This window comes from Vulpes vulpes, chromosome 4 (assembly GCF_048418805.1).
Source record: "Vulpes vulpes isolate BD-2025 chromosome 4, VulVul3, whole genome shotgun sequence".
NCBI lineage: Eukaryota > Metazoa > Chordata > Mammalia > Carnivora > Canidae > Vulpes > Vulpes vulpes.
In genome coordinates this window covers 125537265-125550979 of record NC_132783.1, presented here as the reverse complement: position 1 = coordinate 125550979, position 13715 = coordinate 125537265, and the positions used below count along the sequence as shown (strand labels likewise).

General features: G+C 46.3%; 1 long non-coding RNA gene across 1 annotated transcript; it reads left to right on the top strand.

Annotated features, from left to right (window-relative positions):
- Positions 1-2443: 2443 nt before the first annotated feature.
- Positions 2444-7031, top strand: LOC140598682 (uncharacterized). Its single transcript, XR_012001265.1, has 2 exons — positions 2444-2775; positions 5840-7031. It is a non-coding gene; the product is annotated as an uncharacterized lncRNA (long non-coding RNA).
- The last annotated feature ends 6684 nt before the right edge of the window (positions 7032-13715 follow it).

Below are 13715 nucleotides of genomic sequence, written 5' to 3'. Positions count from 1 at the left end.
AGAACAATATAGAAATATTGATCAAACAGGTAGCATAAAGATTCTTATGAAGTAAATTTCCCTCTTGAACTGTTTTCTTTAAAAAAAAAAAGATTTTATTTATTTATTTGAGAGAGAGTGAGAGACAGCAGGAGCAGAGGGAGAGGCAGAGGAAGAGGGAGAAGCAGCTCCCCCACCACCAGCAGGGAGCCCAGTGCAGGGCTCCCTCCATCCCTGAGATTATGACCTGAACCAAAGGCAGATGCTCAACCAACTGAGCCACCCAGGCACCCCAAGAACCATGCCCCTATAAAAGTATTCCAACAGGGACACCTGGGTGGCTCAGCAGTTGAGCATCTGACTTCGGCTCTGGGCATAATGCTGGGATCCGGGATGGAGTCCCATATTGGGCTCCTGGCAGGTAGCCTGCTTCTCCCTCTGCCTATGTCTCTGCCTCTCCCTCTCTGTGTTGTTTCTCATGAATAAGCAAATTTTTTTTTTATTTATTTATGATAGTCACAGAGAGAGAGAGACGCAGAGACACAGGCAGAGGGAGAAGCAGGCTCCATGCACCGGCAGCCCGACGTGGGATTCGATCCCGGGTCTCCAGGATCGCGCCCTGGGCCAAAGGCAGGCGCTAAACCGCTGCGCCACCCAGGGATCCCTGAATAAGCAAATTTTAAAAAGTATTCCAACATACTGAAAATGGTCATAATTTAGAGTGTGGAATATCAACAATTTTTAAAAATTGATGAAAAAACACTATACATAGCCTCATCACATAGCAGGTCAAGCTTTCTTTACCAATGAGTTTATTTGTTTATTTATTTGAGAGAGAGAGAGAGTAAGGGAAAGTACAAGGTGGGGAGGGGGGAGGAGGAACAGAGGGACAGGGAGAAGCAGACTCCCAGCAAGACCCTGGGGGCATGACCTCAGCCAAAAGCAGATGCTCAACCAACTGAGCCACTCGGGTACCCCTACCAATGAGTTTAAATACATAATGTATATTCCCCAAAGAATAAAAGTATTATTCTTAAAACCTAGGAGGAAAGGTCAAAATAAAAACAAATTCCTGGCAATGCGTCCACTTCAACTTTAGGCCTTTCCTTTCTTATATGCTTTCATTTGAAATAAAAGCCAATCAGAAAGATCAAACTACTTAAATAAAGAACCGCTAATGTCCTTGGTATATACTGATTTCATTAATTCCTTAAGCCCTTGGTATATATTGATTTCATTAATTCCTTAATTGTCAATGTGCTCCAGGCAAAGACCACCAGGAATACACGTGCAGTTGAATAAGTTGGTTTATTACTCATTACACAAGATGAACTTATGCCATGGGGGAACCATGAGGTGCCTCAATATGAGGGTTTTGACATGTTATAGGATGTGATGGGGCTTGTTTACTGACCCTGTAGAGGGTTTCAGCAAGCAACTTTTTCTCTGCATTATATCCCTGTGTGGAGTCAGGGGTAATTTTATGATTTAATATATTTTTAAAGATTTATTTGAGAGAGGGAGAGAGAGAGAGAGAGAGAGAGAGAATCCTCAAGCAAACTCCCCACTGAGTAGGGAGCCTTATGTGGGGCTCAGTCCCAGGACTCTGAGATCATTATCTGAGCAGAAATCAAGAGTCAGATGGTAGGCCAACTGAGCCATCCAGGTGCCCCCGATGATTTAATATCTTAATTAATCTCTCTGGAAGGATAGATTAATCTCTCTGTCTCCAGACAGAGAGCATGCCTAAAACTGGTAAAAAATCATGATCTGAGCAGAAATCAAGAGTCAGATGGTAGGCCAACTGAGCCATCCAGGTGACCCCGATGATTCAATATCTTAATTAATCTCTCTGGAATGATCAAAGTCCAGACAGAGAGCATGCCTAAAACTGGTAAAAAATTAAATTAAATTAAAAAAAGACAGTCCACTTGGTATCATCGAAGACAGGCATCTTTGTTTCTGTTTGTGGTTAGGATAATATTCACATTTTTGCCTCTGATCAGATATGAATAGAGGGTATTTTTGTCTTGATTATTGGCACAGGATGACCCTGTGTGATGGTGATGTTCTAGGAAACTTTATATTCAACCTAAGAACACCAGTGCCTACCTATGATTCTCAGGCTAACTCATGGCAACACAGGCATCATACACAGCAACATCGAGCTCTTGGATGTCAGGGCTGCTTTTGTCTTTCGAGGTGCTAAAATATAATAAAATAGAGACTAGGTTTGAAAATCTCCCAAGCAAACCTAACAATTAGCCACATAAGCAAATTAAACTAACTGATGCCATGAACATGAGCAAAACTTAGGTTATTTCTTATAAATGTGTCTGGTTTTCATAAATGAAGCATATCTTTCCAATACGGTCTCAGTCACTTAATCAACCCCCAGCCACCTGGAAACCTCCATTGTAAGAACCAATCATTGTAAAGGGCAGGTTCCTCGCTATCATTTTAGAAACCACCCTGTAACAGTAAAGCCCTGAAGCTCAGACCACCTTTGCCCTTGAATTTTCCTTCATTATGAACAGTTTGCTTCTTACTCACGAAAATATTTATATTGACTTTTTGGTAAAAATTTGTGTGCAGCGACTGGCGCCAGAAGTGGGATTTGGAAAAGACCCCGAGGAACCCGGAGTCCAATGAGTAACTGAGTGCTGTACCTGTGGAGTCCATAGGACTCACTGCTTCCTTGCTGATCCTGGAATTCCAGGTGATCCCTCCCAAATCCAGGCTCCATTCCCTGTATGGTGACCTCTGCAACGGACTGAGCAACTTCCTTGCTTTTTGGTAAGTCACACTCCTGTCTGTAAGGAGAGAATGCCCTTGCTTTCCTGGGTTTAGGGGCAGTGGAATATTCCTGGGTTCCCCGCTGATTTGTTGTCTTAGGAAATGGGTTCCACCTAATCCAAACCTTGGAGCAGGATCTTGTGCCTTTTTGGAAAATGGGTAAACTTGTGGATAGTTTGAAGTTGCAGCAGCCACTTGGGGGAACCATTAACTTTGATAAGTAAGTCTGTTTCAGGGATACTGTTAAAAAAAGAGAATCCAGGGGCACCTGGGTGGCTCAGTGGTTGAGCATCTGCCTTATCTCAGGTCTTGCTCCCGGGATGGAGTCCCGCATCAGGCTGCCCTCGGGGGCGCCTGTTTCTCCCTCTGCCTACGTCTCTGCCTCTCTCTGTGCGTCTCTCATGAATAAATAAATAAAATCTTAAGGTAAGAAAAGCCGATCTCCGGGGCTAGAGTCCTCAGTAAGACGGGATCAAAGCATTTCCTAAGATATTTGCAGGTTGGCTTTCTCTCGGCTGGCATTATGTACATGTGATGTTGTTTAAAGAGCTCTATTTAATAATCGAAGAGGGGGAATGTCTGTATAAATTATATCTCGGAGACGCCCGGGTGGCGCAGTGGTTGAGCATCTGCCTTTGGCTCAGAGGGTGATCCCAGGGTCCTGGGATGGAGTCCCGCATGGGGCTCCCTGCACGGCAGCTTCTCCCTCCCGCCTATGTGTCTGTCTCCGTCTCTCTTTCTGTCTCTCCTGAGTAAACAAACAAGTAAATAATCTTTTAAATAAATGAATTCTTTCTCTGTCAGAACTTTAGACGCAAACCCAGATGTATTTCAGGTATGCAAGACCCGAGATAATGTGTAACTACAAGCCGCGAGTTCTCTGGATCCCTAACGCCGGGAGCGCGAGCCCAGCGGCGGGGCGGGGGCAGCACAGCGCCGGTCGCGGAGCCAGACCCCTCCGGCGCGCGCCCGCCTCGGTGCTCAGTGCTCGGTGCTCGGTGCTCCGTGCTCGGTGCTTGATGCTCGGTGCCGGCCCTGCTGCCCCCCGCGCGGTGCGCTGCCCCCTGTTGGCTCGCGTCCGCCTCGGCGCCCCCCCCCCGCCCCCGCCTTCACGGCCTCGTAGCGCGGTCGCAGGTTCCAGCGAGCAGAGCCCGGCTGGCGCGTCCCGGCCGCGGGGACTCGGTGGCGCAGAGCCGCGGTGTTCCCTGCGGGCTTCGGCCCTCTTCGCTCAGCGGGGCGGGGTGTTTGGTTCGCGGCCCCAGCGGAGCCCGAAACCCGGGGACCGCGGGGGGGGCCGGCCGGGGCCCTGGGGGTTCCTCGGCGCCACTTTCGCTAGCAGCGTCCAGGTGGGGCCTGCGGGGCGCCCCCTCCAGCCAGCCCAGGGCACCGTCGGCCTCGTGGCGCCCGCACCTCCCAGCCCTCCCGAGCAGCCCTCAGCCCTCCGGCCGGGACGCGAGCCGCCGGCGCCAGTCACAGCTCGGACCCGGGCCCGTGTCGCCGCCTCGCCGCGCGTTTGCCAGCGGGGACCGCTTCTCGGCCGCAGCACCGCCGGCCGCAGAGCGCGGGTTCTCGCGGCCAGCACCGCCGCTCTGGCCCCGCTGGCATCTCTCCAGCCACGCCGACCGGGCCTTGTCAAGGTGCAGTCTCCCTCCTGTCCCCGACCGGCTCTCTCGGTGGCGGCTGCGCGGCGCTCGGTCCCCGAGCCGGGCGAGACGAGCCCGCGCGCTCCCTTTCCCGGCGAGGACGGCGACGTCCCCGCCTCCCCCGACCCCCGCCCCGAGGACGGGCACTGCTGGAGCCGCGGGGCTCGGTCTCGCGGGCTCCGGATCTCGCCGTCCTCGTCGACTTGTTCCCTTTCGCAAATGTGGACTGAGCGGTGCGGGGCGTGGGATTTCTTGGTTGCCGCAAGTCGGGTTCGGTCGGTCCACAGCTTGTACAAATCGGGGAAACCGGCGAAGGACATTTCTCAGCCGCAGCAGATCCCGCTTAGGGAGATCAAGGGCTTTGCCCGGCCTGCAACACCTTAGTAAAAGGAGTCCACGGGGACTCTGGGCAAATCGCTATTTAATCCTGCCTTGCAGAGTTCTCCCTCCCGCCAAATCCCAGTTTAGAGATTAGCATGAGGCTAGGAGCTTCAGCTGAGCCCAACTTTTCCAGGTGCAGTGAGTCCCAATAAACCGTGCCTGGGATAGCTGAGTTCCCGGGAATTCAATTCAAGAGACAATATGTCCAGATTTTCCAGGACACTGTGCCTGTTTATGAGGCCTGTCGTTACTCAAAGGTAGCAAATTGTGGTTTGGAAACAAGTACCCTTGTCATTGGGTCCCACAGAAGGAGGAGTCTATCGGCAAAACCCATTTTCTTGTCCTGTTTAGCTGGTTTTGAATGGTTTTGTTTAGAATTTCTTGCTATAGAAAGTCCACCTTGGCCATGCTTTTGATTACTGAATCCAGAAGCCCACATCAACAGACTACAAAAACTTCACATTCATAGGAACTTTTGGAAAATTCGGACTTTGCTGTTTCTGATTGTCAGGCTCACAGAAGTCGATGTGTATTTGCTAAAGCCCTTTGTGATTTGCAGCAAGCTCTGGGGTGTTCCGCCTGAGTTATGGTTGCATCCTTAAGCTCTTAGAAGTCGATGTGTGCTGGCAAAGCGATTTTTAAATCCTGCCAATGCTGGATTTGCCATAGGACAGACCCTGCCCCCGTTTACTAAGTCCCCTCGCTGGAAGTTGATATAAAATGGGGAAAATATTGTCTTCTTCGTAGCTACTTCTGTAAATCTAGATTTATCTGCATCTCTGTTTCGTATGCCATCAAAGTCGGTGTATATGGACAAAATCTATTTCTTAATCATAATAAGTGAGGAGTTAGAAACGAGAGGTCGGTCAACCATTTATTACACGAAATCCCGTAAAATCGGGATATACCGCTGAAAACAGCTGCTTCATCGTGAGAAGTTTCGGCGGTGCAACAGAGCCCGCCTTGTCTAGTCATTCCTAGCAGTAGGAGTTATGTTTTTGTAACAGGAAGTTTGAACTTCTTTGTGTTTTTTATTACAGAGTCCAGTAGAAGACAGCGTCCACTGCCCGAAAAGATTCCTTGTGCACAAATTGCTCCAGGAAATCTTGATTGAGCTATGCTCTTGTTTAACGAGCCTGTAGAAGACGATTTGTTAATCGTGGCGATGCTGTCTGCCTGTGGAGATACCTTTAGGTGGAACAAACACCGGTTTGGTTTAGTCGTTGCAGCCTGCTCTCAGATCGACTTCCTCTCGGTTTGCGGGTAAGAAGACCGGATTGTCGTAGGCCGGCACGATTTAGACCTACTTTCTTTCGGTTTAGAACTTTGGCTTGAAAACTATCCTCTTTATGCCTTTAACACATTATACTTATTTTTCAGTTTAATTTCGTTTTTTTTTTTTTTTTTTAATGTCCGTTTCCGCTTTGATTTGATCAGGGGGCGGGTTCTAGGTATCCTCTACCACCTTATCTGTTTCGTTGTGTCTTCTGATTAGTTAGCACTGAGCGTCACCTTGTCCCTGGCCCCGCCCACAAGCCCAGGGGCGATAAGTACCCGGGCCGTGGTAGCGCGGCCGGCTTTGCCAGTTTAATCTGTGCAAAGCTGAAGACCTCCTGATCTGAGGCCTTTTTGATGAAAGAGCATTTTCTTGGCTGGGTGAAAAAAATTACATGAAAAAACGATAAAATTAAAAATTAAAAAAATGAATATCACATGGACTTATTTATTTTTTGTCACATTCAACAAGTCGGTATACCCTGTGGAAAAAGGACTTCTAAAAAACAAAGTGAGAGAGAGAAGAGAAAAACGACTTCTTTGTCCTTCCACTTATGTGATATCGAGATTTAACTTTACATTTGTCACCTCACTGAAAATTGTTGTATACTATTGAATTCGGTATCTTTCTGTTAATGTCATTTTAAAAATCATATAAGAACATGTATTTTCTTTCAAACATTCAACAAGTTGGTATACACTGCGGAAAAACGACTTTTAGCAAAAAAAGAACTATAAGTAAAAAATTAAATTAAATTAAAAAGGAGAGAGATGGAAAAGGGAAACGTTTTTTTCGTAGCCAGTTCTGTGAAATCATGATTAAATCGTGTATTTGCCACCAGTCTGAAAGTTGTTGTATACTAATGAACTTGGAAATTTTCTGCCAATTATGCCGAAAAATATCATATGGAAAAATATATCAATATTAAAAATAAATAAATAAATAAATAAATAAAATATTCATGAAATTCTTTTTTTTCTCATTCAACAAGTCGGTATACCCTGTGGAAAAAACGGCATCTAAATTACAAAGTGAGAGAGATTAGAGAAAAACGACTTCTTTGTCCTTCCACTTATGTGATATCGAGATTTAACTTTACATTTGCCACCTCACTGAAAATTGTTGTATACTATTGAATTCGGTATCTTTCTGTTAATGTCATTTAAAAAATCATATAAAACCGTGTATTTTCCTTCAAACATTCAACCAGTTGGTATACACTGCAGAAAAATGACTTTTAGCAAAAAAAGAACTATAAGTAAAAAATTAAATTAAAAAGGAGAGAGATGGAAAAGGGAAACGTTTTTTTCGTAGCCAGTTCTGTGAAATCATGATTATATCGTGTAATTGCCACGTCTCTGGAAGTTGTTGTATATCTGTGAACTTGCGAAATTTCTGCCAATAATGTCGAGAAAATCACATGAGAAAAATATAAATAATAAAAATATAATATAAGAAATAAAATATAAAAAAAGAAAAAATAAGTAATATAAATAAATAAAAAAATAAAATAAATATTACAAGAACTTGTTTATTTTTTCTCACATTCAACAAGTCAGTATACACTGTGGAAAAACGACTTTAGCATAAAGAAGAGAGTGAGAGGGATATAGATAAACTGTCTCCTTGCCAGTTCTGTGAAATCATGATTAAATCGTGTAATTGCCACCACTCTAGAAATTGTTGTATATCTGTGAATTTGAGAAATTTCTTCCAATAATGTCAAAAAAATCATATGAAAAAAAATAAAAATATAAATAATATAAAAAATAAATAAAGTAAATATTACATGTACTTGTTTATTTTTTCTCACATTCAACAAGTCGGTATACACTGTGGAAAAACGACTTTAGCATAAAGAAGAGAGTGAGAGAGACATAGATAAACTGTCTCCTTGCCAGTTCTGTGAAATTATGATTAAATCGTGTAATTGCCACCACTCTGGAAGTTGTTGTAGACTAATGAACTTGGAAAATTTTTGCCAATTATGCCAAAAAATATTATATGAAAAAAAATATATAAAAATATTAAAAATAAATAAATAAATAAAATATTACATGAAATTATTTTTTTTCACATTCAACAAGTCTGTATACACTGTCGAAAAACGACTTTTAGCAAAAAAAAAAGGAGAGAGACATAGAATGCGGGGGCGTTAATCCACGCAGACCGAACCGGCCGCCGATGGGTGTCGCAGGCTCCTTGCAGGGCCCGGGGCAAGGTGCTGGAAGTCCCCGTGTCCGGGCCCGCCGCCGCCGCCTCGGGTCGCGGTGACCGCAGCTCCGTGGCCGTCCGGGCCTGGACGGGCGCGCTCGGCCGCGGTTCTGGCCCCGGCAGGTCGGGCCCGGGGCTCCCGCCCGCACCGCGGCGCCGGTCCCCGCAGGCCTGGGGGCGCCGGCAGGAGGGCGGCTGAGCCCCCGGCAGTGCCCGGGCGCCCGGGGCAGGAGCGGCTCTGGACCTGCGCCCCGCGAGGCAGCTCCCCCAGCCGGGGCCGACCGGGATCCCTCGCCTCGGCCTCCGGAGCGGCCCGGGCGGGGGGTGGGAGGGGAGCAGCCAGCGCTGGAGACCACGCGGCGACGGGGCCGGTTCGGTCTACGTGGACTAACGCCCCCGCATTCTGGGCTGGCCCGGAACCGATTTGCGCCTTGGGGTCTTTATGGTGCAGAGCCTTCCTCGACGCTTCCTTTCCTTAATTACCTACAGGTTTTTCAGTTAGCAAACACTCGTCGTGTAATCCGTATCTTTAAAAACTTTTCTTCTAGATCTACTGAGAATTTACACAACTTTTTTTTTTTAATTTTTATTTAATTATGATAGTCACACACACACACAGAGAGAGACAGGCAGAGGGAGAAGCAGGCTCCATGCACCGGGAGCCCGACGCGGGACTGGATCCTGGGACCCCAGTATCGCGCCCTGGGCCAAAGGCAGGCGCCAAACCGCTGAGCCACCCAGGGATCCCCAATTCTTATCTTATCCTAATTGCACAGGACGATTAAAGCCTTTTTTCCTTATTCTCAGCTGTGGCTTTGATTTGGGGCAGGCGCTGTCTGGACGAGTATTGGTAGGTTTGGGGCTGAAAGGCACGCAGGAGACTCAGGTCGTAAAATCAAAGAAATGCAAATGAAAACAATGATTACCTCGTGTGAGGTCGGTGTGAGTGGGGGGAGGTGGGGAAACAGTGAAGAATGAGAGCACACTTAAGAGTGATGAGCACTGAGTATCCTACACTTTGTTGAATCACTGTTACACACCTGAAATAATATAACACCACGTTAATTATACTGGAATTAAAACAAAATTTAAAAATCTATGAAAACAATGGGATATAGCTCGACTACTACAGTGGCACACATTAACATTTTTCATTTTATCCAATGTTGCTAAACATATAGAAAGTTGTAACTCTCAGCAGTTTTGGGAATGGATTTGAAGAGCTCTTTGGAAAGGCAATCTGGCTAGTAAACATTCCAATGTGAGCATTCTGTGGGTCCAGAAATTCCACCTCTTACAAGCAAGAAATTATAACTTTAAAAACAAGCATGCTTTTCAGTAAAAAAAAAAAAAAATTAGAAAAAAAGAATCATTGTATAGCTGTACAATCCCCAAACTATGCAGCCCTAGGAAATAAAATGGAAGGTGGGATTTTGAAAAGCTATCCTGGGACTCCTGGGTGGCTCAGCAGTTGAGCGGCTGCCTTTGGTTCTGGCGTGATCCCAGAGTCCTGGGATCAAGTCCCACATGGCTTCCTGCATGGAGCCTGCTTCTCCCTCTGCCTATGTCGCTGCCTCTCTGTGTCTCTCATGAATAAATGAATAAAATCTAAAAAGGAAAAGCTATCCTATTACTCAGCTATCAGAAAGGATGAATACCCACCATTTACTTCAATATGGATGGAACTGGAGCGTGTTATGCTGAGTGAAGTAAATCAATCGGGAGGGACAAACATTATATGGTCTCATTCATTCGGGGAATATAAGAAATAGTGAAAGGGATTATAGGGGAAAGGAGAGAAAATGACTGGGAAAAATCAGAGAGAGTGATGGAACATGAGAGGCTCCTAACTCTGGAAAACGAACAAGGGGAAATGGAAGGGGAGCTGGGGGGGTGGTTGGGGTGACTAGGTGACAGGCACTGAGAGGGGGGCACTTGACGGGATGAGCACTGGGTGTTATGCTATACGTTGGCAAATCGAACTCCAATAAAAAATATACAAGAAAGAAAAAAAAAGAAAGATTTTATTTATTTATTTATTTATTTATTTATTTATTTATTTATTTATTTGAAAGAGAGAGCACACCCACAAGCAGCGGGGAGTGGCAGGCAGAGGGAGAGGGAGAAGCAGGAAGCCAGTTGCAGGGGCTGGAACCCACCACTTTGGGATCATGACCTGGGCCAAAGTCAGATGCTTAACCGACTGAGCCACCCAGGTGGCCTGAAATGGAGCTTATTTTATTCTAAAATCCTTCTACATTTATTGCACATCAATTTCAATGATCATTTATGAACTCTATAAAATATTCCTTCTTCCTTCTTTTTGAAAGCTCCTCATTATTGTCTTGAGAAAATAACTGCCTAGATAATTCCTTGCTGTTTCACATGCACAAGACTGAAGGATGAACTTGCTCCATCCCGACACACAGAATTGGTGGAACATTCCCATTTTTGATGTTCAGAAAGGTTGTTTACTAATGAAACTTTTAAAAATAGGTGAGATGCTGTAATTGACATGTGCTTTCCTTCACAAAATAAAAGGAAAAATTAAAAGAGATGGGGATCTCATAAATTAAAAGAGATTTTAAGACATCTCGACTATATGTAGTGAATAGATCTGGTCTGAATCCAGGTGATCCCTACCTTGAGACTGATGCTAATCATCTGCAGTCTGGTCACACTGCTGGGTCTCACTGTAGTGGCTTCTTTCTCATGCATCTACAACACTGACTAGCTGCCCCTAACCTCTGGTCGAAATCAGCTGTCACTGTGGTTCAGGCAACTCTTGGGGAAGGTTCTACACCACTAAATTCAGTCTGCTCCATGCTGAGCCCTCAAGGGGAGCATGGATCTGGAGCCTATGTTTGTCCCACTCATACTCAGCTCAGTAGAGCATTCTGTCTTGAGTATCTTTATCCCATGCCCTTAGATGCAAAGATTCCACGTTGCTCCAGTGAACTCCTTCAGCTTAGCATTGTTGGCTCCCTTGACCAGTTTCCAATCCCCTGCTTCTTCTGTTGTGCACACTTTTATCTTCTTTCATTATTTCCTTATTTCTCCCCCAACCAAATATCTCTCTCTCTCTCTCTCTCTCTCTCTCTCTCTCAGCTTTGAGTGCCTGTTCTCTCTCTCTCTTTTTTTCCTATTTATTTCTCATTTTACCTCTACCATTGTCTTTTTTTCCTCAGCTCATGCAGAAAGACTGTCTTTGGTGGGAGCCATCTCAAACATTAGAAATTTTCTTTCCTAGCATGAAATCAACCACTATAGGTAATAGAAGTTGACTGTATCCTCATGGTTTCTTGAGAATACCATGGAGCAGAGCACCTCTGTTCTCCCCCTAAAATGTGACCTTTGCAGAAGCAGGAGCCAGTTCTTTAACTCTCCCTGTGTAGCACCAATCATGAGCACCTTGCTCATGACAGGTGATCAAAACATGCTTGTGAAGCTCTTTAAATTAAACTGACTGTGTTATATTGAAGATAAATGTCTGATCAAGGAAATGTAGGCTTGGATGTATTGACAAATTTACCAAGAGAAGATCTGAAACTTTTGAAAAGGATACATCCTACATCCTACCTGTAATAGGATGCGATTTCACTATAGATATGATACAAGGAGGAAAAAGCAATCCACCAAGAGAAAACACACACAAAAAGACATTATATATTTTTTCATTGATGTCATGTTTATACCCATGGCCATATCACCAATAATGACAATAAAAATAATAATTGTAACAGAACAAACTTATTTCGACCAGGGATGTCTAATTACTTAGCCTTTGTTATCAATTTAATCATAAAGCCTAGCTCATAAAATATTACCTTTTAACTGCAATCCACAGATGAAAATATGTGGACAAGAGAGGCTAGGAACTGAGTGTCACATATATGGAAATGAGGGAGGGGTGCCTGGGTGGCTCAGTCAGTTAAGCATCTGACTTTAGCTCTGGTCACTCTTGGATTGGAGCCCATCCCACTTCTGCCTCTCTGCTCAGCCGGGAGTCGGCTTCTCCATCTCTCTCTGTCCCTCCCCTCCACTCCTGCTGTCTCTCAAATACATAAATAAAATCTCAAAAAAAATATGATGGACCAAAGTTGAACAGAAACTGTGCATCTAGACCTTGACCCCTCCCCATCATACGCGTTGACTGAAATTCTGAAGCTATTTTAACTTAGACAAATACAAGACCAGGGTGTGAGTCTGACATCTGTCACTGGCCAGCAGTGTGATTTCATGCAGAGATGGCCACTTCCCACTCTGGTCATCTGGTAAAATCTGCTGGTGTGTTCCAAGCAGAAGGGCCATGAGAATCAATGGATGTAAAGTTGCGTAGCATATAGGATTTTTAAAATAGAAGAATAACCTCCTGAATAGCATGTATTGACCAAGCCCCTCTACCCAAAGTTTCTTTTAAAACAAATTTTACTTTATTAAGATTTATTTATTTATGATAGACCTAGAGAGAAAGAGAGAGAGGCAGAGACAGAGCAGGAGGGAGAAGCAGGCTCCATGCCGGGATCCCGACGTGGGACTCGATCCCGGGACTCCAGGATCGCGCCCTGGGTCAAAGGCAGGCGCCAAACCGCTGCGCCACCCAGGGATCCCCTAAAACAAATTTAATCTTACCAGTGAACAAAGTTTAACTCCACAGGAGATGATTGAATTTTCCCTTAATTTCACCAGGTTCGCGTCTCCTGAAGCACTTTGCATCTCGGGACCCCACGCAGCCTAGCGCCCTCGGGTGGCCCTAGCGCCCCGGGGGGACCCACCGCGGCCAGGGGGCCCCGCAGCCCGCGCTCCCGGCCGCTCGCTTTCCAGCCCGAGCTCGCCGCCCCTCGGAGCGACAGGGACCCGCTCCGGAGCCGCCCAGTGTCCCGGGGGCTTCTGCGCCGACGCTGCCGAGACCTGCCCCCGGAGCAGAGCACCCGGAGGCCGCCGCCCTTGCCGCGGGTCGCCCCCGGACTCTCAGAGCGTCACCGTCCTCCTGCCCGGGGGATCGCCCCTCGCCTTTCCGAGGCTGCCCGGGTTGGGGCCTCGGAGCTGTCGCCGCCGCCGCCACCGCCGCCGCCTGGAGCGCCCGGGGCCCCTGCGCCCGCCCCTCGGAGCCGCCGCTTCTCCTGGAGCCAGGATGCTGCGGGGACAGCGACCCGCCCAGCAGCCCCTTATAACTGAGCAGTTTACGTTTGTCCTTCATAGACCCCGGAGACTTTCTCTCAGCTTCCTTACCAAAAGTATACGAAAATGCTCAAGTCCTTCTTTCTTTCTTTTTTTTTTTTTTTAATATTTATTTATTCATGAGAGACAGAGAGAGAGAGAGAGACAGAGAGAGAGAGAGAGTCATAGGCAGAGGGAGAAGCAGGCTCCATACAGGGAGCCGGACATGGGACTCGATCCCATGGGACTGGATCCCGGGTCTCCAG